The following is a 25367-nucleotide window of genomic DNA, read 5'->3' on the forward strand; positions in this document are numbered from 1 at the left end:
TGTGCTGCTGGAGACTTTATAGGAAAAGATGTTCTCTTTTCCTGTGGGGCTAATATGTTTACATTTGTTTTGCTACATGTCTTTCTAGTCTTAGCACTTGATTGGTACATATCACATGGCAAATGATGCAATGCATTTGGTTTGGATCATATCCCAACGAACTGATAAATGGACGATTTTGGCCCCATGATTGGGTGAAGAATCTAATTGGAGCCTTAAACTTATGCAAAAGGAGAATTGGACCTAGGATCAGTCATGTTTTTCGCCATACAATCCCCCCTGCGAGTGACAAAATGTTCACATCACTCCCAGAGGGACTTTTGGCATTCTACTCAAAGCACGTGGTGGCAAAAAGCCCTACATGTTAGCTGCTCCAGGCTCTGGGCAGCTGGATGACCTATTTCAAAATCTTTTTTAAAAGAGAATACCTTTTGCCAGAGCAGAGGCAATGCTGCAGCCTTTGGACCCAGCTGTAAAAGGATCTTCAGATTTATGGATTCTGTAGACTTATGAACCTATCCAAGTCATGTTCTACCTGGACTGAATCAATTTAATGCGCTCTGTAACCCAAGTTCACTGGATTCTTCCCCTGTCTCTATACACTGAGCTCTGGGGGGTTGGAGCTTGGCAACTTGTGACAAGATTAAGATCAGGGATCTTTCTTTGCTTGTTTTACCATCTCTGTGGCTAGCAGCAAATGATTTCTTCAGTGCATCTCTCGTATGCAAAGATTTGTCAGGTTAAATTAGCTCGTGGTCCATAACGAAAGAGAATCGGCCTGACAATTCCTCTTGCTGACTCAGGGAAAGACGCATTCTCTATTTTTCTCTTGGTTCAGTCACCCTTCAGAAACAACAACAAAGAGCCTTGTGACACTTTAAAAACTAGCACATTTTATTATGGCATATGCTTTTGTGGACTAGAGCCCACTTCATTAGATGCAAATTCATCTGTGGGCTCCAGTCCATGAAAGCTTAAGCCATAATAAAATGCATTAGCCTTTAAGGTGCCCCAAGACTCTTAACTGATTTGGCTTCAACAGACTAATGCAGCTAGCCCTCTGGAAATTCAGAGGGGGCGGGGAGGTCTGTGGCAAACTGAGATAGCCTGAAAGTTGGTAGCTGTGAAGCTGAAATGTCCATTCAGTTCTGAGGCATGTCTTCCAATAATTTTAAAAATGCAAAGTGGCAGGGTTCTATTCTATCTTCCAGGCTATTTAACTGTGACATCTGATATGAAGGTATTGTGCTGAGGTACATTGCAAATGCATGCTGCAGTTGAGGAAGAAGCTATTGAACATGCTGCTGATTGCAAGATGAAGGGTTTAACTTAAGCACATATTTCCTGCTGAAGCAAAGGAAACTCATTTGCAATTTTATCCCACCCTTCAGCCAAAGAAAGCCAGAATTAGATCTGGTTTGCAGGCATTCTGAAATTTGGCTACCTTCATTCCCACAGAAGCGGTGACCATGGCTGCAAAATGCATCTAACTCTGACAGAAAATGAAAAAGTGATAAGGCAGGATCCAACTAACTAATCCTGGTCGTGGAAGACAGGACATTTGCTTTCCCCCTCCCCCCTCCTACCCCCAAGCCATACCATTGGTCCATCTAGCTCAGTTTCAGCAACGCTGCCTAGAAGTAGCTCTCCAAGTTTTCAGGAAGGAGTCTTTTTCAGCCCTATCTGGAGACATTTTGCATGCCAAGCATGTGCTCTGCCATCACAGGAAAAGCCTATCAGAAACTCACAAGGAGGTCCAATTTCAATGGGACTCTCCCATTCCTAGTGCCCAACAACAAGTATTCAGAGGTCATCATCATTCCTCATGACCAGCAGCCTTCTCTTGCTTTTTAACTCTGGGAACTGATTCAGAGAAACTAAAAACAAATGCCCAGACTAGCACCACCCACTCAATGTAACATGTAAACAAGAAACCTACTATTTCCTTAATGCCTCTTTGCCATATTAGCATAAAAAGCCACATTTGGTCCAAGTCCTGGCAAATCTACTCTCACTCAGACTTAATTAAATGGAAACCTCACCAAATTCCACTTCTATAATATCGCGTCTCAACCTCCAAATATTGATTTTCTTAACTTTTGTTATTATGAAGGTATTCGTCAATTTTGGTTTCCTATTTTCCCCGTCTTAAATACAGTTTGTCTCGTTTCTACATACTTCTGCAAAACATTTTTGTTAAGTCAGCATGAAAAGTGGTGTGCACTTTAGTGCACATTTCTCCTAATGGTCACATTTTGTACATTATTTTTGCTGTTATGCATATTTTCTGCATTCACTTTTCAATAATATATGCATTTTTGTATGTATGTATGGTCAAACTGCATTGCAAGATTCGGAGAAGTGTGAATTCTGAAGGACAGCTGTGTTTCAGTTCCTGCATGGGCTTTGGAAGTGTGAATGTGATAGGTGGCCATGAAAATGTAACTGATTAAATTTGTCCCCATCCCTTGTTTTATGATACTTTCCCTTCTACCTAAATTAAATAACATTTATTCATAAAAGTGTTATTTGCAGTAAGGGTTACAGATCATTCCTGTTGCAGGGGGGAAAGGCAGGGTCACTAGAACAAAGCACAAGTCTCTCTCTAAATTGTGGTTGTCCTGAGACTGCTCCACTGCCTTATTGTAAATCTATGAGAAATCAGCAAGGGTTACATGAGGATGATGAAGACAATGACTGCTGCAGCCAAGACATATTGTGGAAGTCAAGCTTGGGCTCTCATGTATTAAATTTAGAGATGTATTTTAAAGGTCTGTCACTCAGTGCTTCGCTCACACAAATCAATACCTAAAATCCACTATGGAAACCACCTGAGCATAACTGTGTCCACAACAGTGACCCTGAAAACAACACTAGATTAGCAGGAAGGAAATAACTTAGTGTGTATGTGTGTGTGCTTCTTTTAAATCCATCATTTATTTTTGTCTCTTCAACTCTCTCACCCCCGCACAGACATATCCCAGTTCATTATCTTTCCCTTCCATCAGAAGGAACATGAAGTTGCCGGGGCTTTTCCCTACCCCACCCCCCAAGGAATTTGATTTCTGCTTCTTGGCCAGTCAATTGAGATCAATTTCTTCCTTGGGGACTGAACATGTTACATCCATGAGGCATGCCCTGGCTGTCAATAGGAATAAAATCTTCTTCAGACTTGAAGTGGGAGGAGGGAGAGGGAGCGTACCTTCTGCAGCACAAAGGCAGGGTCAGAAAGTCAGTCTCCAGATTCATCCCAAAACCCACATTCCCAGTGAAATTAACAGGCTCCGTAGCCTAAATGCCAGCAGCAATGGAAGGGAATAGCAAGTACTCAGTAAAACATCAGTGCCACAGCTGCAGTGCTCATTGTCAATTTACAAGTAGCTGGCAGGGGAACAAGTTAAAGTTTACATAAGGAAGATGTTACTAAATGCTGCACACACAAATAACATTACAGGGTATACAGGAAACAGGCAGTGCCAAATTCTGATAAAATGAACATTTCTTGTGGTGAACTGTCACAATTAGTGAAAAGGAATCAGAAATTTGATTCCATGTTTAGCATTAAAATCAAATAGTATTTCTTTTCTTTTTTCAGAAACACAGTGAACAATCTTAAACTCAAATTCTCATGGCCCAGCTTCTGCTAATCTGGTGCACAAGCGGAAGCCAGCACAAGGGACCCCACTTTTGTTACATGGCTTTCCCCACTTCTTCCTCTGCACCACCCCCAAATCACCTTGGAGGGTCCTTAGAACCCCCAGAACAGTGGGGGTTGGTGGGATTGTTCCATCTGTCAAGCAGAAATGCTTGCACTGTGTCTCATTTAACTTGGTTGGCCCCCATCATTGGGTGGTGCGCTTCTCGTGGCTAGGCATTCAATATTTCTTTCACGTTGCAAAAATATACAGACACTTCTCTCGAGATCCGTTTTAATAAGTGCTGGCGAGACTTTAAAATTATTCCCGGTCAAGATACTAAAATCAATAAATAACACTTTCTTAATGATACGGAGAGAGAATTTGTCAACATGTGAAGGGAACTGTATCAGCATAACACATCCGCTACAGATTCCTTTGCTTTTCATTAAGGCAATCATGCCCACCCCTTGATAAGCAGAAGGTTGACTGAGAATTCTACATCTGCCAATTTGTGGTAATCCCCCCCCCCCAATAATTTTGTACAAGATGATTCATGGGACATATTGCGTGGTACTGTTTGTATTTTAAAACATTCTTGATTCTGCCTGCATCCTGCAGTCCCAAATAAATGCTCATATTTCACTCTGGTAAGACAGGAGAAATAGTTTACAGTTATAGATGCTACTTTGCGAGGAATGTTCTCAAAATCCATTTTATCAAGTCATGTGCTGAAGGGTTTGTGTTGCCTGCTGTACTGGCATTGAACGGAGAGGTTATAGAATCGGATAGAAGTGCCAGGCATAGGATGCCAACTTAGGCTGGTCAGTGCCAACTATGGCGCCCTTCACCTCAGCTATACATATCTTTAGAATCAAGGCATTTGTCTCATACCATATCGACTTCCAGTCAGATGCTGTCCTGAAAATGTGCCTAAGTGACTAAGTCCCTACAATCCCGAGTCCCCACAAAGCTATTTTTCAGCATTAGGGGAAATAAATGGCTAGTGACAGTAAAGGACAAAACAACCCTTTATTATCTCTATATATGAACAAATCAGATGCTTTGCTGGATCAGCCTGAGGCCCATCTGGCCCAGCATCAAATACTAACAGCGAAATACTATTAAGGAAGGGCTGTGGCTCAGTGGTAGAGCACATGCTTTGCATGCTAAAATCCCAGTTTCAGCCCTAGCATTTCTTGGGAGGGTTGGGAGAGACCCCTGTCTGAAACCTTGGAGAGCAACTGCCAATCAGCATAGACGATACTGAGCTAGATGGACCAATAGTCTGACTTGGTATTAAGCAGCTTCCTCGGTTTCTTATCTATGTCTACTCAATAGTATGTCCCATGGAATTCAATCGGTCTGATTTCCAGGTACAGATGTATTGGATTGCCACTTGAGAGGTTTATTATAAAACATGGGAGATTTGTCTCATGATTGTGGCTAAATGGACAGAACCTGTGTCAATTTGTCTAGCCCTTTTCAAAAACTGTCAAAGCTAATGACCATCCCCACCTCTTACAGCAAATGATTTTTCCAAAGTTTAATTCTCCATTCAAGAGGATTAATTGTCAGCTTTGATTTTTACATGATTTTTTTACCACAGGACATGAGTTATAAAAAAGAAAGAAAGGAGGAAGGAATAAAGACAGGATTTAGTTACTAATTTTGCAAATAAGATTAATTAATTTAAAGATTATGTATTATTGTTCAAAGTCTAAAATTATGAAATAAGTGACATATATTCCCTCATGCATTCTGAGTTTGTTGAGCAAATTAATAAAGCTTCTTTTAAAAGAGGGACAAACATATGAAAAGCCCTGCTGGATCTGACCAAAGTCTCATCTAGTCCAGCATTCTGTTCTCACCGTAATCAGCCAGATGTCTTTGGAAGCTCAAAAGCAGGACAATGCCTTCTAGAGACTTGGTAAGGCAGTGCACTGCCTGCCTGATATATCACTGCTGCTTACTTGGAAAATAAGGAGGGTGAGGCAGCGCATTGATGAGGTTGGGACTGTACGGATACACCAATGAAAATAATGGATTGGATTTCCTTTGATGGGTTTGTCTAATATCTGTATGCCCTACGTTTGTACACACACTGATGGAAACCCATCTGCCCTTAATGATCTTCCCATTGATGAATCCCTGATATATTTGAAAGCTGCTGCTCTAGATTATAATAGACTGAGACTTTGTTAAAACCTCATGTTTTGGCCTCTAACATGACTGGCACTCGCAGTTCTTCCATGTGTGTAGATTCTGGGAAAGCTCTGCACATTCCGTGAAGCTAAGCAAAACCTTTGCTCCTGCAATAAATGTCAGCTAAGCACACCATCCTTCCAGCGTCAGCCAAAGAGTCCTGAAGAATGGGATCCTTGACTTTCACACAGATCCTATCATCAGCTTTCTATAGGAACAAGACGTTTAATATATAGCCTTTAAAAACCCATGCATGGCTTTTTAAAGAACTTGCTTATGCAGCAATGAAGCAATTTGGGAAGCAAAGCAACACTAGACCCATTGGAAAGAGATAGTGATATTGAACCAACCATAACATCTTTGCAACCTTCATTGATGTTTTTGAGGAATTCACTGACCCTTTCCTAAATTAGGCTTAGCTGGAATGGATGGACCACTACATCAAAAGATGTACATTGACACAGTCAATGGAGCAGCACTAGTGTACACTAGATGAGTTTGTAGCCTGATCAGAGGTCACCTCGGGTGAGTGCTTGCACAAGCACAGAGTGTCTTATTATCTTCCAAAAAGACAAAAGGCAAATCAATACTTGCAGTTCTGACTTAGACCATTGTTTTTTGAAGTGATCAGCCATGTTCATTAGATAGTTTATCTTTTCAGGCATCTTTTCTCCCCCTAGCAGGAACTTATGTATTACTGCTTGCAGCTTCTGAACATAAATACCGCCATAAAGGCAACTCAATCTGGAAGTCTTTGCTGCAAAGATGACAGAGATAAATTATTGGTGTCTGCATTTTCTGAAGGACTAAGTGGTGCATACTTAAATGATTCTTTGACAGAGATGGGCAGTAAACAACAACTAATTTACAATCTTCTACTTTATTTGCCTACTGAGTAAATGACAGCTTCACTAAGGTGTTGCAATAAGATGTATCTACACAAGTTGCAAACCACATTTAGTTTGATGTCGTCTTTGCCTTTGATTTCACAATCTGCTTGCTTTGTCCATACACACATGAGAGTGTGCCTGCAATAGTTGCCTTAATTATTTTTATCCTCACACTAAGTGTCAAGGGAAAAAGAGATCCTACTGGATGCTGTTAACTTAAGAAAGTCTGTCAGAGCATTTGAAGACCAAGCACCCTGTATGGTGATGATACATTTGTTCTCAGTAAGACCCTGGAGAGGGGAAATGTAAATTGGGATATGTTTTATAGGTATGAATTCTAGTATATGAAAATATATAAATATGACTTTAGGAAGTGTCCATCACAAAGTTACTCATGTGGGCAGTCGGCTGAGTATAGGGAAGGAGGCTCCTAACTCCTGTAGTGAGTATAATTACATAAATAAGTTTTGCAATTTCAGCTTAACCTTATTTTCCATTGCTCCTACCCATTTAGTGCCACCCTGATAAATTTAGGCAGATCATCTGTAATTTAGGAATAAAAGAATATTTCGCCATCTCTTTTGACTACTTAAAATCAATGAGCTGTGCTCACGAGGTTCTTATTTTATCAGGGAGATAGTTCAATTCTGCTTTGTTTGTTTCAAGGAAGTCTATTACTAAACAGGTTGTGGTAGTTGATTGCATTCCCAAAGAGTGAGCCATTAATTTATTAGTTATTCGTATGCATTATTTATCTGATGAATTACCAATCCTGACCTGCTCAGATAAGTAATGTCTCCTAGAGATAAAAATGCTGCTGAAGGGACTTGGCTCTTGTGCCAAAGCCAAAACGCTGAAAATCAATTTTAATCCTTTTTCATTAAGGTCCTTGTGAGCCAGTGCTTTTCAGATTATGGCTTTGCTTTACGGGAGGTCTCCAAAAAATCTATAAATTAGATTGCTCTGGCTACTAAGATTCAGCTCTGTGTAGAACATTTGCTGTTTATAAGTGTATCTTAATAACTTGACTTGGGTCATTGCAACATTAAAAGGTCATATTTTATCGAAAATGGTGCTTTTGTGAAAATGTCACCTTGCAGCACCCTTGTTGAGATAACAATTTGCTGGTACATTTATTTTCCTATTGTTGTTTGCCTGAACTTTAGAGTTAAAAGAAACACTCGTCCCAGTGCAATCTGCTCCATGTGGCTTTGCAAGTGCCCTAGAGTATTGTTCCCAGTGCTTTTGCCAGCAAATGCACCAGTTTAATGGTTTGCCTGCTAAGGGAAGCATCATGTGGCAAATGCATTGGCAGCACCACTGAATATGCCAGCTTCAAAACAATAAAAAGCTTGTGCTGATAGACGTGGCAAGAAGAAATCAACTGCTCAGCAGGCATCCAAGGGGTGGGGGGACATTTAGAGGTGTGATTCAGAGAAGGAGAAAGGCAAAAGCATGTTGAACCAGATGAATCATGGTTTCTCTTCACCCACCCAATATATAGACACAAACACATTGAGTGGTACCCAAAAAAGGGCTCATCCACACTTCCTTTGGGCTGTGTTTCTAGGCACAGAAACTCTCCGGGTCTGTGTTCAAGCAGTGGATTTTTTTGTCCCAGAATTTTCCCCAGGAAAACCCAAGTTTTACTATTCAATAGGAGCAAATCGCAATCAGGTTCTCCGTGGATTGTGGTTTGCTCTGATATAGCAGTAAAACCCAGGTTTTCCTGGGGAAAGGGCTTGGAAGGGGGACCCTCACAGACATGGACCTTGAAAGCCTAGAAAGTGAAGAGCAAATGTAGATGTGGGTGAGTCCTAAGTCCTGTTCAGAGTAGACCCATTGAAATTAATGGACCTAAGCTAGTCATGTCCAGTAATTTAAATGAGTTTGCTCTGTATGACTAGGTACAATTCATTAAAATGCACTTCTCTTTACATATTATTTTCACAGCTTCCCTCTCTGTTGTTCTCTCTGTTTCATTTTCATTTATTTTTAATTTGCATAGTTTGTTTAGTTTTAATTTAATTTAATTTAATATTAAATTAAGTTACATCAAATTAATGCTCCAGTTGCCCCTGAAATTTCCAGTGCTGGCAGTGTTCTATTCCTCATTCTCATAGTGGCCACACTATGGGTATTGCAAATTTTTGCTGCGGCTTGAAACAGAGTCACTGTTTCCTTGCCTTACTCCATTAACTCCCTTCATGCCTACATGGACCAGAAACTCAGAAAAGGTAGGCTGAGTTGGAGGGTACTATATTCCAGTGGTTCTTTTCCTACCTCCAAGGCCAGAGCAGTGCAAAGCATCAGGTGCCACATATGGATCCAGTGGAATGAATCATTTTGCATATGGATAAAGCTTTCAGTGGAATTACTTTTGCTATTCATATCTGCATAACTGAATTGTACAGACAATTTTGAACTTTAGCTGATGCTTTGAGCAACTCTGTTCAAATAAGTGATGGCATGTCACAGTTAACACCGCTCATTTGTGATGCTAGTATACTTCTAATTTTCCACATAAATATTTGAGACCTAATCCCCAAAGGAAAAAGAGAAAAGCAGAACATCCAATGATTTTAAAGGATTTTTCAGGCTGGATTTCTGTCTTATCCCAAGCATCCTGAATAGATCCTCTTCTTCATAGGAGGTTTTTCTTCATTCTCTCTGCAGTAGCTCACAACTCTCACTGAAGTTTACCAGTATTAAATTTGGGGACTGAACTGTTTACACAGCAAAAAAAGCACTAAGTGCCTCTAATGATATTGAAGGATTCCAGTAATATATTTCACTGGTGGAGGAAGAGATGTGTTAGAGCTATAAATCAAAAAAATGTGATACAATATTACTGTGATGTGATATAACAACCTCAGCTGCTCCCTCTCCCCCTCTGGCACAGGTTTATAAGGGCAAAAAATCCAAAGCTTAGAAGTTGGGAACATTTTTTCATTCATAGAGATGAGCTGAGGAGCAAGGATGACTCATCAGACTTTCTTTCCTGGGACAAAAGGAACTTAGAGATGTATATGATTAATTGTTTTTGATGGCTGTTTTTTTATTTGTTTTAAGCGGTTCTTGTTTTTGTACGTAAGCTGTCTGGAGTCCTGTCAGAGAAAAAGACAGGATATAAATAAATATATCTAAAAATCATTTTGTTGTGAGACTCAAAATAAGAGTGGAGAGGATGGAACAGAACTTCACTCAACTGAATCTCAGCCAATAGATATTGACTGATAGATATTGAGATTCAGCAATGAAAACAGTTCCTGACAAATATCTATAGGCTAGCAAGAGCAGTTATTTGTGTGCTTCTAAAGCAGAGGTGGCTAATCTGTGGTCCTCCAGATTCTGCTGAATTAGAACTTATCCCTGGGAGCCGGACTCCAACAACATCTGAAGGGCCATAGGCTAGCCACCCACAAGTCATTTTAAAGTATCACATATCTAACATTTTCCTAAAGGCCAGAGGATCGCAGATTCAACATAAACTGCACTGAGGGTTGGGGTAGAAATAGATGCACATTCTGGGCAGTAGGATCCCATCTCTTAGGCTTCATACATACCCATTCCTAGAGAAAATTGTTATTCTTGTCACCCATGCTGCCTTCTTTAACCCACAATTAGTTCCAGCAATCATATATCTATCCATTTGAAAAAGTCTAATGTTGTGAATATAAGTAACTGAGTTGAAACTATTTACATGCAGAACTCAATGCATTAAAACAATTGACTGGCAGCAGCCTACATGCTTGTGTTGCGTGAAATGGGAGAGCAGCCATGGAGTAAACTCTCAGAACCATCTTTTTTTCTGACTAATGAAATCCTCTTTCTTTTCCAGTGGATCAGTAAACTCTAACAAAAGAGCTGTCTTTTTAAATCATGTTCTCCCTTCTCATCCCATTCTCTCTACATACACAATCATGTTTTGTTTGCTGATCCTATCAAAGAAGCCTTGGGGCCCAAGAAAAGTCTTTTTGAGCATGATTATATACTTCTCTTCATTGTGATTTCCCCCCCTTTTTACTGCCATTCAGCATTACAGAGTTCCGTTCCACTGCAGATTGAGTAAGACAACAAAATGCTATAAAGCCATGCATATGCTGTGTGAAATTAGATGCACTGGGGGGTATTTAATATATTTAAATGACTATTTTGATGTCTGATTGCCAATGTGCCACAAAGCACTTCAAAGCCCCCGCTTGTGCACTTGTGGCAATTCGTAGAGATCCTATTTTGCCTCTGATAGCACTATTCAGGATGTTTGGATTTCTAAGCTGCCACAAAGTGATTCAAATGCCCCTGCTTCAACCCATTCTGCCATGTAGGGATCCCAAAATACTTCAAAAACTTACACAAGGCTTGTGCAAATTCTGTTCCACCTCAAGATTTGTCCCAATCCAGTACATGCACCATATATCTATACCTATATTTTGAGAGAGTATATGTGGCATTATGTCCCCACTGTGGAAAGACGTGTGGATCTAGAATTGACCTCCACAGGCACTTACGGACTCACTGTTAAGACCGTGTTCATGGAAGACAGTCTTACTCAGCTATGAGTGATTGCCAAAGAAAAAGAAGAAGAAGAAGAAGAAGAAGAAGAAGAAGAAGAAGAAGAAGAAGGAAGACATTATTACCATTATTGCTATTATTTTATCATCAGTGATTTAACTAGGTACATTTTGCATTTAGAAATTTATAGGAGGCATTCCTTCATGCCAAATGGTTGAAACACACACACATAATACAATTGACAAGAGTCAACAGAACTGTTTCTCTGTCTTCCAAAACTGAGAATAAACTACTGTAGGCTCAAGGAGTACCTGCTTAAAATGAATAGATGATACACTCAGTGTTTCTGCATTGTGCCTTTGCCAGGAGATAAGGAGGTGGCACAGCATCACTGGATTTAAAGAAGGGCCACAAGTTGAATAATTCGTATCTGTCATATCTGTCTAATTAAATGCCCAGGCCCGAGACTCCAGATACCAAATCTCTGTTCAATGCACACTTTCCTTTTTGCTGAGTCTACCAGCAGCTATCACACAAACACTTGGACATGTGTAGAGACATCATGTATGTGTGTTCAGTGTAACATGTGAACAACCCCCTTGCTTCTTTAACAAGATCACTGGTGCCATCTTTATCCTAGTTTCCCTCACCTTCTCCATTACTGACATAATCCCCCACCCACCACCCAGAAGAAACAGAACAGCACAGAATTAAGGGAGGAAGCACCTGCAAACTAAGGAAAGCTGGAGAAAAACCAACTGATGTGAAGAAGCATCAAATCATCGAGAGGCATCTCTCTTCTCCTTATATGCTTTTTACAATGTTTACTGCAGCAGTGCTTTGCCTTTTCATGCTCTTTATTCTTGCACTTTAAGATTGGCATTCATTCACTGCATCTCAGAGGTTTGGAAGGCTAGCTCCAGAGAGCTAAATGGCAGAGTTCCTAATGGATTTGTGAAAAGTCAAGTTTTGAAACATATTGTACAGTATGGCTTGGGGTCAGGTGACAATGAGGTATTTTTACCACAGTGTGTGTGGGGGGGGTGCAGGTAGCACACACAAATTGAATCCCTGGAGAACTCTCTCCCTTTCAGATACACATACACTCCATCTGACCTTTCCCTCCACCTTTCTCAAAACACACACATAAGCACCACACAGTTTACTATCATCAACATGCAATATGCAGTAGCATTGCTTATTGATGAGTAAACCTTTTTCAGCTCACCTCATAATTATCTCTCTGCTCACCCTTCATCCCATAGCTTTCTAGTAGTATTCTGGAAAAAAATCTCAGGGTTCCCTATATTAGGAGCTCGTCCTACACTCAAGTAGGACCCTGGTAGAGACACATGCCCGACTGGCATGTTCTCTCCCTCCTGGTCATTCGTTCGGGAGCTTCAAAAGCTTTCTTCAGCCCGAACATCACAGCGACCGATGCCAACAGACACCGGCACACTTAGGGATCCGCAGAGTCTTCGCAGCTTGAGTAACAGACCTCAGCAACTCAGCATTTTGGCTAATCTACTTTATTTACATATAAACACACACGAAGCACTGCAACATGGCTCCCTCTCTCTCTAGCATCAGACAGCAAAGAGAGAAAGGACAAAGGACAATAGTCCTACTTCACGGAACACAGTAACACAAACATCCTTCCCACTCTGTGGAGTCAAAACATATACCGTCATGTGATAGACAAAAATCCCATGACTGCAATCACGGAGCAGGAATTCTAACACCCTAAACATAGCCTGGTGAAGGTGAGGGTTTCACCAATGGCTTAATTCCTGTGGAGTTTACATCACAGCCAGAAAGCAATGGAAATGGAGTTGTTGTCAGTGTCCCTCTTCTTAATGTATCCTTAATGCATCTAGCACAGAGGAATTGGGGATGCAATTTCCAGGGGCCCCCAAACCCACTGACAATAAATGTTTTTGATCTGCCTCAGCTGGTGCCCTCTTTGTGAGCCTTGCATGGCAATGCAACCACCTTTGCTGTCTAGTGCTGGCACTGGGGCAGGACATTACATGTTGGGCACAAACTTTGTGAGGAGGGGTTGGATTCAAGTCATATTGACACACTATCTTCTGGGCTGGGGCAGCTACTTTCTGAAGTCCCTCAGTCCTAAATGCTAGCATCATCACCAGTTGTGTCAAGTTGCCTAAGCAAAGTAGTGTTCTGGTGAGACTACAGAGACACAGAGATGCATTTTAAAAAAGAGTCAGAAGTAATGCCTTTCTCTACTTTGGAAATGCTGTATTACCTAAGTAAGTGACAGGAAATTTACATTAAAGTAAACCAAATACAACAAAAGGCTTGGAAGATTCAGAAACAGCAGGAAGTTAATGCCCAAGAAGTCTGCATTACAACTGGATGGACAAAGGATCAAGGGCTAATCTAGTAATAAACTGGGCCCCAGTTTTCTGCAGGCAATCAGGAGTGACCAAAGTGTGAGTTTGTTGAGGCCAGGGTTTGCAGCTGTTTCTGTGTAGCTCTCTGGAGAGGGTAACTAATTTCAAGGCTGGCTGGTATGAATGTGATCCTTAGTGCTCAGACACCAAAAGGTCTCTCAGCCACTGCTCAGATGCTCTGAGCAACAAATTCTGGTAGTCTGATAAGTGAATGTTGAAAAGAGCATTTCTTTCTTTTATTTTTTCCCCCAAATTTTTTATAGATTTTCCACATTTATCACAAAAATAACATAACAAAACACAACAAAGAAAAACACATTACACTACAATAAACTAAACACAAAGAAAAATTGTTTCTTCAAATACCTAATTCTCATTACATTGATAACTGACTTCCTCAAATCTCCTCTAAGTGAATTTCATTATGTCCCCTATATAACAGTTCTCCAAATTCATATTTCTCTTTCTTTCTTTCTTTCTTTCTTTCTTTCTTTCTTTCTTTTAAAAACCTGTTGATAAAGATGACTCTCAATTCCCATTTCCTCAGAATTTAAAAATAGTTAGAATCCAAAGCATGTATTTTAATTTTCATTGTTTAGAATTAAACATTTTTTGGAGTCCCCCCCCCCCCTTGTTATGTACAGATTGAAATGCCTCTCACACCTGGACTCCTTTGGGAGGAAGGGCAGGATATATATTGAATAAATAAACAAATAAATGTTTGGTTTCCTTAAACTCTGGTGTGTTGCTTACAGACAGAAATACTGTAATAGAAACCAATACTAAATGGTACAGAGCAGGGGAGGGAGGAGCCAAGATGGCGACAAACTAGCAGCTACTGGAACAATACTAAATGCACGTTAACATAAAACACAGCACAATAAAGGCAACTGAAAAGGAAACAAAACAAAAGATACATCCAGCTAGAAAACCCTTTGGGTCCCTTGCAACTCTACAATTATAATTATAATTATAATAGAAGCAGACAGTAACCTCATCCACAGTCACTCAGAAGGAAGGCCCACTGATCACTGAAGATCTTACATCTAAATAAGAACATGTAGGATTTCAAAACAGGTTTCAAGAAATGATCAGTGACTAATCAGCTAAAGCCCTTCAAAAGAAGTTGGTCCTAAGTGTTAACCATTCTCCTAAAAATAGGGAATGAGCTGGCTTGACAAGGAATTCCACATTTAACATGCCACAATGAAAAGTCTGTGGAGCTAGCAGCTGCTCATCATAGCTGCCCAGAGTGGCTGGGGTAGAAATAAATTATTATTATTATTATTATTATTATTAGGTAGCTCAGAACACAGAAATCACATCAAAATTCTGCTCTGCCCCCCACTCTGAAAACCTTAAGTGGGGGTAATAAAACAGAAGGCTTCGATTCAAATAACCAGGAGGAGGAGGAGGAGGAGGAGGAAGAAGAGGCATCCTGTCATATAAGCAGGAATCCAAAACTCTGCGCTCAGAAACTAATCAGGGATCAGTACAATCCTTGGGTCAGCAACTTGACCTTTGCCCTCTGGACCATCTTCCAGACAGTCTTCTGACAAAGCCTTCAATGAGTTTTATATGCCTGTCCCAAGTACTGTTACTTATGTGCTTCTGAATGGTCACCTGTGATTCTTACATATAAAGTATTAGCCCTGGGTAATGCTAACACCCTCATTTGAGGTATTAAGGTAGTGAGGTATTAAGAGGGCGTGCAGTTGCCTTTCTTCTGGCTCCAGCAGCAAGGAGGAGCTCCATTGTACCAAAAATTGGGTCTTTGAGGGTAGAGGGCAGGCAGCTTTGAATCAACTGGAATCAAAGACCTGCTGATCTCCAAGAGAACCACTCCTTGAGCTCCTCAACTATGCCAACCTAGAAGTTGTATGCCTTAGAACTGAACCCCACAAACCTTCCACCTTGGCTGGACGGAGCTTACTAGGATTTAGATGCAGCAGAGAATCCTTCTGTTCCATTTCTTTCTGGACCCTCATAATTGCTATGTTAGGAATGCTCAGTTGCTTACATATCAAGAGGCTTTGCAGCTATTGAACACGGGAAGATCTACCTAACTCCTCATCTGGAATGTAGTCATCAAAGAACCTACACTGCAATTCTGTGCACAGTTAAACTATCTAAAGCCCAGTTCACTTAATTTCAGCATCTTCTCTGCAGGTTTTTGCTGTTCAGAAAAATCTATTTCTCCCACTAGCAAGGTCAGATTGGTGCCAATAATACTAGTGGCTATTTCACTCTCATTTTGCATGAATCTATATTCACGCTTAGAACATTGATGATGAACTTCTGTGCATGTAGATGAATACATATGAGAGAAAGAGGCTACGTTGTATCCAATACTAACCATCGTTTTTTATGTTCCAGCCAAAATTAAAATATCATAAGATGAAGGCTGCAAGGGGACCCCTGTAGGGAAAGCCTCTTTGTCTAATGACCTTTCTGGTTCTGTGATGGCAAATACAATAGCCACAGCTCATAAATCATAGTGCAAGAAAACATCCAGAGGGCATACTTTGACACTGTTTGCATATTTAAATGTCACCACTCTCATAAAAGAAACACAAAATGCTTTTTTCCTCTCTCAAAAATGTCAGCCCAGACTGGATTAAGGAAGATAATTCAGAAGTATTTCCAGAGAATAATTGCCACTGTCACCTACCTGCAATGTACTTAACAAATGAGGATAGGGTTTTTATTATTAGGAAAAATTATGATTATTAGAGTAATTAATCAGCCTCTTCTGACAGCTTCTCTGAGAAAATAATCTCCAAAGGCCAAGGAACTACAGTAGGCCATTTTGTTGATAAAGCACCACAAGCACAAAACATTTTCTCACCATTAGATATAAAATAGGGGGCTTGTCCAAACAGATTTAAGTTATTTTTCTGAGCATCAGGGAAGACACTGCACTTTGTTAGGCAAGATGATGATGATGATCTTGCTCACTAAACAAAATACATTTTTGGCAATGATGTCTGCTGTCTGCTTCTGTTTACTTTTTGCACCAGACAAAATTACTTCTGCAAAGGCAGTCTTGTAGGCAATTCAACAACAACAACAACAACAACCTTACATTGTGACAAATGTTTTGTGCTGATATGGTCTCTCTAATTTCCCCCATTAAATTTTTGGAAAAATGAATTCTGTTGTTAACATATAAAACTGTTCAAAATGTGTGAATGTTAAATCAATGAGAAATTTCAAACCCAACTTTCAAATTTCATTTTGCATGTGAAATTTAAACTTTTTTTAAAAAAAAAATTTTTTTTGAATGCTTTGGATTTTTTGGGGCATCTCCTGATTCTTCAAGGCTTTGAATATGAAAGAGATGTTTCCCCATCTCTATCATATCCACTTCTAAGAATTGCTTCCTGTCCTTGTCCCTCACAACTTGCCTAACCTTTCAAAGTAGAATGGGAAACTTTTTTTTAACCAACTAGAATGTTTGTGAGAACTTTAAGATGTCATGGCAGGTCAGCCAATTGTTGTCAGAGTTTCCCTGCCAAACCTACAATTTGATACAGATGGTAACACTGGAATCAAGGTACCTTCAGAGATACTTGTCATTGTAAAATGGTGACATCTTGTGGGAGAAGATCATATTATATGCCAAATTACCTTTCTTCATTTGATATATTATTGCCAAGCACTTATATAGCATTTTGTGAAATTATTATGCTTCAAAATAGCCTTGCCATGTACACTACAGTGGTACCTTGGTTTACAACCATAATCTGTTCTGGAGGTCCGGTTGTAAACCAAAACAGGTTGTAACCCAAGGCACACTTTCGCCAATAGGGCCTCCCCCCCAAAATTGGTTGTAATAAAAAAAAAAAGGGTTGGAATAAAAAAAGGGGGGAACACGCACTTCCAGGTTTGACATGGTTGTAATCCAAAACAGTTGTAATCCAAAGCGGTTGTAAACCAAGGTACCACTGTACTGTTATTCCCATTATACAGACAGGGAGCTAAAGCTTCCATGCCTAAAGTACCCAGAGAGTCCATGGCTGGGCCATGTGTACTATCTCTATGGCTATCAGACTCAGCTATGACAGTTGTCTATCAGAATACCTAGACTCTCCCCATCTATCAGAATGATCACATTTAGGAAACAAATTGGGGGGTGGGGTGGGAAGGGACTGAGGATACATTAGACAGGGAGAACCATTGCTTCTAAATTTACTAAGTATTTTTCCTTTTTAATTTTTTTTTTTTTTTTTTTTTTTGCCAAGATGCAAATAGTATTTTACAGGGCTTTCAAAAATGAATATATAAATATATAAAGGGTACCTCTGGTTACGGACTTAATTCATTCCGGAGGTCCTATCTTAACCTGAAACCGTTCTTAACCTGAGGTACCAATTTGGCTAATGGGACCTCCTGCTGCCGCCGTGCCGCTGCCACGCGACTTCTGTTCTCATCCTGGGGCAAAGTTCTTAACCCAAGATACTACTTCCGGATTAGCAGAGTCTGTAACCCAAAGTGTTTGTAACCCGAGGTGTTTGTAACCCGAGGTACCACTGTATTGTTAAACCAATCCTAGAAATAACATATTGAATAAGTAACTAGGATCACCTGATGAATATGCTCTACTATTGCAATCACTTATAAATAAATTCAAGTTCTGTGCAATTCTTTTGAGTATTTGCCTACCTTTAGCTTTTGTATAAATTGTAACCTTAGCCATTAATGCATATTCTTTCGTTTCATGCTTCCATTCTGTTATTGCTGGAGTTTGAATCTTTTCCCAATATTTCACACAATATGCTCTTAACATCTACAATCACATTTGACAGTTATTCCCTTTGTATAGGCCCTGTTTGTTTTTGTCAATAAAGGAAATAAAGCAGCTTCTGAATCTAGCTGTACTTTTGTTATTTTCCCTGTTATTTCCTTAATCCATACTTAATAATCACTTGCTTTCTTATACAACCATCACCACCAGACATGGAAATATTTTTCAACACTTGTCCCACACTTGCAGCATTTATTTTCCCTATTTGTGCATTTGTGCCTTTGAAGACTCTTTGGAAACGGTGATTCATTCAATACAGATTACTGACTGGGATCATGTTAAACTGTTTTTAAGTCAGATATGCTGCCTCCTGATCCATTTCTGGACACAATTCAAAGTGCTGCTATTTACTCATAAAGCCCTAAATAGATTAGGACCTGTCAGGTAGCAGAGGAACCAACCCCCACAGCTGGTAGCCATGGACAAGACAAGGGAAAGTCCTTACCATCTGCTTTTATTCAATATTCACAGAGAGCGGCTTGGGAATGTGGCCTCTCAGAATAATAGTGTTGCTCCGAGTGAGTCTCCACTCCCTCCCTCTCTCCCATTATGCATCATCACTACGGGTGCTGAGATGTGCCCTCTGTCTCTGAGCAATTTGCTCTCCTACTTTCAATGCCGGCTGGGTTCTGGGGGGGGGGGGGGCTGGAATGCTTTCTAAAGACACTGTGTCCATCAGCTGTCCTGCTTCTGGTGCTTCTTCTTCCTCTTCTCCCATTATTTTCCGGCTTTCCCCCTCATCTGCCTCTGAGCTATGATCTGGCTTAAACCCCTGTTGTAATTCTGAATGGTCTTCTTCTTCTCTGGAAGGGTCAGGCTGGGGAGGCGGTCTCCACCATTCCTCCTCTGCCCAGTCCCTGACAGGACGTGAGCATCTGAGGGACCTTTTGAGAGAATGATTTCTATTGCATCCCCTCAGCTGTGGAGCTCCCTCCCCACAGAGGTGCAACTTGCACCATTATTGCATAGTTTTCACTGTGTGCTAAAGATACAGTTCTTTATTCTTGCCTTTGATATTTGAGATATATTTTTAGGACCACACTGGGCCAATTATCAGCAGCCTGTAATGCATCCCAGTGCTGACCCAGCCCCTTCCTGCTTCCACGGCTGCCTTGCAATGCCTTATGGCAAGAGTGTCGGGCTGCTTGGTCTTCCCCTAGTCATAGCAGTTCAAATTAAGACTCTTCTGTAGTTTATTGTTACTTAAGGAATGAAAAAATGAGAGCTTGCTATACGCTGCAAAACTAAATTCTATAATAGTAATTACATTCCATAAATTATTATTCTAATTAATTGTTTATCACAGAGAACAGCCCAGCCAACCATGCAGCAGTGACAAAGACCACAAACCCAGCTTCCTGACTCCTTTACTTTGAATGGATTAAGTTAGCAAAATCCTCTTTATTGGCTTCTAAACCAGAAAAAAATCATGGTCCAGAAACTACTTAAGTGGAGCCACAAGCTCTGGGAGTTTTATTGTATGCTAGACATTTCTGACTTCTTAATAAAGAGAAGTGAGGATAAGGTGATGCAACCAGAACTGGGCAATAACTCATGTGGCCATTTTTCATTGATAAAGTGGGGTAGAGATACCTGCCTAATTTGTACCACATGTACCCAAGACAAGCCGCAGACATTTTTGCTGCCTTAAGCTGAAGACAGCACTCACCCACCTTCTCAAAATCTCAACTTCAACATATAGAGTACAGAATCTAACTGGGCTGCAAATTGAAACTATTTTGTTTGTTTGTTTTTACTCTGGTGATGGAACAACATCTTCCACCATACCTGAGGACAGCAGGCTACTTTAGAAGTTGCAGAGCAGACTAGCTTGGGGGCACGTGACCCTGGAAGAACTGTGAGGAAGTGCTGTTGCCCTCTGGCATCTGCTGCCTGTAGTAGCTGCCTTACTCTGCCTAATGGTAAGACTAACCTTGTTTGTAGTACCATTGGTAATTCAGATTTCTCCCATGAAAATAGTGCTTTAAGGGGCATTTCTCTGACTAGTTATGGTCTGACTTCACTGTGTCAGCAGATTGCTGATGAAATATAAAAGCACAAATTTCATGAAAATTATGTAGATCTGGAAGAGCTGGACATTAAGGCTGGTGTTGTTGGTATCAGTCAAGGAGTCCTGCCAGAGCTTGTCATCAGCAATCATATGCCCATGCTGACAATCTCCATATGGAGACTAACATTTGAATTCCTCTCTGCCCATCTGCTGATCCAACAGAGGCTAATGTAGTGTGATAGTGCCCGTATGGCACTTGCTTACCTATGTCACATTTCAATAACCTATCATAAAAAGCCAAGTAGTTAAAATGTTACTCCTATGTGTTGATCATCAGCAGAGACAAGTGCTTTTGGGCAACAACCATGGATGGGGGAGTTTGTTTTTTTGCTTGTTTTGAGAACATGTTGGCTGTATTGAACTAAGAGTGAACCTAGACATCATGGTGGAAGAGAGAGAAATGGAGGGATATGATCTTAAAAGCAAGAGGGCCACATGAGTGAGAAGCATATAGCTGGCTTTGGTATTGTGGCTTACCTCAAGCTCTTCTCTCCCACAGATCTGATATTGGAAGTATCTTCACTCCCACAGATCAGATACTTGGCTGAAAAGGGATAAGGAAGGCACCTCCATTCCCCTTTGCATTTATATTCTGACCCGACCTGCCAAATGTGTTCTGTGGAAGTGCTTCTGGCAGTCTTTCTGGCAGTTCACGTTAATGCGATGATCTAATCCAAATTCTAGAGGAAGGGAACAAACCAGGTTGCAGAGGCTCAATGACAGAATGAGAGTAAAAATTTTAATCTGAAGAAACATGTATCTGATGCTCACCAATGATTCTATTTGATAGCCATCTTCATGTATCTAAAGGTCTGTCATGTGCATTCAATGGATTCAAGTTAGAAGAAATGAGATTCTGACTAATCATCAGGAAGAACTTTCTGTTGGACAGTGGAGGGTGGAGGGGGTGTTTCCAAACACCCTTGGAAAGTGGTGGATTCTCCTTCATTGCAGGATTTAAGCAGAGGTTGGATGATCAACTGTTATGGATGTTTTAGTTGAGATTCCCTTCCAACTCTACAATTCTATGATCCTATGAAATGTGACATGTGATATGTTTAAACATCCAGTGAACTTCCACCATAATTCCTTCCATTTTTGAAGGCCAAAGGCTAGTGCTGACTGATAGGTAATCAAAACAGAAATTCCATTCAGAATATGGAGGTATCATCAACAGGCTTTGGGGAGCCCCAAGTTTGCAGAAGTACAAAGAAATAGGAAAAAGAAACCTCAAGGGGGGACCCAAAACCGGCCCTGTGATGGCTCATCACGCTCAGTAGCTGCAATGTGCTAGGTGACTGGCCTTGGGGATGGAAAACTGGGTGGGTGGGGAAATGGAATGTGGTGGAAGATGATGTGACCGACTGACTGACTGATTAGCTGACTGGCTGGCTAGAATGTAAGCTCTCCTCACTGTATCATTTTGTTGCTGGACCCACTTATCATGTCTAATTTGGGCCTAGATTCTCCTACTTCATTCACCAGACAGGTGCCTGAAGGTGGTTCACATGCAGAATGTAACTGGAAGACCTATGTGTTTCCATGAATTTCCTGATTCGTTTATTTTTTCACCATTTCCGTAAGTGCTGTCACAGCATTCTGCAGCATTGGAACCAATCAGTTGCTTATATGTTGTGTGTAAAGTGTCTTCCATTCAATTCCTATTAAGTTTGTTCCCTATATATTTCAACAGATGACTGAGTATTGTGCAAGGGAATGAGTAATCGCCATTCCCCGATTCACTCTCTCTGCAGCATTTATGATATGCCATAAAGCGATTGTGACCTCAAACTGACATCCGCCTGCAGCAATTAGTGGCTCAGAGCCACCCTCCTTTCAGGCGCATTGTTGAAGAGAGGTTGCCTAAATACTCCTTTAAGGAGATGGTATTAGGCCAGAGAGCTGGTGGCACTCCTGGCACCTCTTTTACTCCGACTAGACTGACAGCATGCCTATCCAGGGGGAGTTTTGTCAATTTGCTCACCGAGACCATCCAGTCAATGCCTCTGCTGTCTCTACCTAATTTGCGCGTGCCGTCTCTTTGCTTTATCTCCCTTGCATTCAGCCAACTTCAGGAAAGCTGCATTAAAGAAAGTGGTAGGTGAAAAGCAGCCATAAAGCCAGTTAAGTATGATGATTTCATCCTACTGCTCTACTGGGACCATGTACATTTCTTTCAACTAAAACGAGTGTGTGTTCACAGCAGACTAAGTATTGCAGAGGGGAATGCACAAGCAGCGGGCCGCTGTAGGCAACAGCTGAGAAATATATTATTTACATATTTATTAGAAACTGAGGGCTGCCTTGAAGAGCAAGTCACTTCAATTCCAATAAGTAAACAACCCATTGGGAAAATAAGGGAAACATGCACTGCAGCACTTTTCTCAAAGATAATGCAGTAAAGCAGCAATATCCTGAACACAAAGAGGTTTAGCAAAGGGGAAAATGTCCCATCACTCTGACGCACCTTCTTTCGTTAAACAGACGAAAAAAGGGGGGAGAATACAAAAGTAATTTAATTATCCTTGCAGTTGGATGCTGCACAGGCTTGTGGAATGACAATTACTTCTCCATTATTTGTATTACTTGGAGGGTTTGTCTAAATTGCCCCTCAGTAATAAACACTCCTTATGCGTAAGTGAAGCTCCTCTTGTCAGATCTGTCATCCCATTTTCTCTTTGTATGGAACTGTGGGAAAATACTAATCTAGGAGGTGCTCAGGAGACCATGCTTGCTTTGTTCCTGGGAAATTAACTCAAGATGAATGACATTTCATATTTCTTTTCTTAAGACCCTCCCACCCTCACCTTGCATTTTCTTATGCGTAGGTCTAACAGACACAGAGTGCCGTTGGTGGAATCCTAAGGTGGCAAAATGGACTGTTCACATTCAAGCTTCAGGTTGGAGATGTCATTTCACAGGGGGCACCAGTGAAGAATGGCAATAGAAGAAGGGACATAGATCAGTTGTGGCGTAAGCTGGCCTCCCACAAGCTACCACTGATGGAGTGCCACAAGCATCACTCGGTTGGTATGGCATTCCCCCTTCTACCTACTGAACACGTGAGATGCCCACTCATGATTGCCCATGGTAGGCATTGAAACAGAGTATTCTGGAGGTGGAGAGTGAGAGGGGCTGAACTGCCCCATGATCTGTATCTTAATTCAGTCTCAAAGCCATTGCATGATGCCATTGAACCCTATGAAGTCCAATGGCAGTGATCTCACTGCCTCAGCTGCCATGCACAGCAGATGCAATGATGGCCCCATAAAGCCCTGAGAAAGGGGAAGTTTGGTCTACAGGCTAAATTTAAAAGGTAAACTATATGAAGTGGACCTGAAAAAATTATTCCGTCCTTGATACTATTCTAAAAACGTATCTACAAGCTCGGTGGAGAAAAAGGAACATGCCAGTATTTGACATTTATTGTAGTAAAAACCAGTGTAGGACCTATTTTCCAAGCTTTTATTTGCATCCCATGTCCAATTGCCCTGATTTTTTTTTAAGTAAATCTACATTTAGAGTAAATGTAGGGTGCCCTTAGGGTGTTGATTGACTGTGGCTTTTTCTTTTAAGATATCAAATGGGGCCTGTGGACTTTCAATTATTTTCCTGACCTGTAGTGTTCTATAGAGAAAACAGCCTAGCTGAGGCACAGGACTAACCAAATGGACCTGTCTAGACATTAGCATTGTGAACAGCTGCTCAGAATTATGTAAAACGTTTACAACCTGGAAAGGCTCCATTTTCAGTTCTTTCATTTGCATTCTGTAGTATTTCAAAGTTAAAGAAAAAGGGCATAAAATGGGCAAGAAAAGGAAGGATTTTCACCACTTTTTTGTTATAAAATGTGAGAACATTTAGAACTCTTAACATAACCAGAAATCCATCATAGAAATTAATCAAATGTCATTTTGAAAAGAAGCTTTAGAAAATGGTCTTTTATTATATGTTTTCCCACTTCTTAAGAAAGCCCATATGTAATTGTCAAATAAAGAACACCTAGGGCTGCAGCTCACAGTAAATGTCAAAATCCATAGATTAATAATGTCTCTGCAGTGCTCCAAAACATACTTCCGTATGCAATGGAGCTGATTTCGCAGCAGTGAGCAAACGCCTTGCGCTTTCCTATACACTGGAGTGCAGAGAAGGAAAGCTTTTCATTTACGAACACAAAAGTTTGCTAAAAGCAAAATTCCTGTGCTTTACTCCTGGAAGCTTGGTCCAAGGCAGCATAACTTACTGCAGCTAATTTTAGGGCTATATTCATCAAAAGAATCTATTGGGATTCAGGCCAGCAGTCTTCTGAATAGGAAAGGGGTAGGCATTATGGGTTTTGCAGGCTTTTTCTTTTCCTGAGTCAACAACAGCCAAAGGTCACTGCAATTCCCTCTGGGGACAGAAGTTTACATACAGCTGTAAAATACATTTTTAAAGACCCAGAATTATAAACATAAATCTCCAAATCAAGAAAGAGCAGCCTCCCTCAGTGTGTTGGTTCTAAGATCTTCAGATTCTCAGTTTTAGAGAACAGTTTTATTTGTTACAGGCATGTTTAAGAAGAGGGGGCATTTCCTGGACCTCTGAAGATATAATAATTACGTAAGATCAAAAAACTTTATCTTGGGTTGTATTCAACTAATTTTACTCAGAATAGACCCATAGTTATTAATGGACCTCCATTAATAGTGGCCATTCATTTTAATGGACCTTCTCTGAGTAACAGTTAGTTGAATACAACCCTTAGTCACTTTGTACAGTGAAACAGATAAAGTACCTGATCCTCTATGTCATTTTGGATTGAAAGGTATGTTCTTGTGAATACTGTCA

The sequence above is a fragment of the Podarcis pityusensis genome (assembly GCF_964106645.2).
Source record: "Podarcis pityusensis genome assembly, chromosome: 6".
NCBI classification, from domain to species: Eukaryota; Metazoa; Chordata; class Lepidosauria; order Squamata; family Lacertidae; genus Podarcis; species Podarcis pityusensis.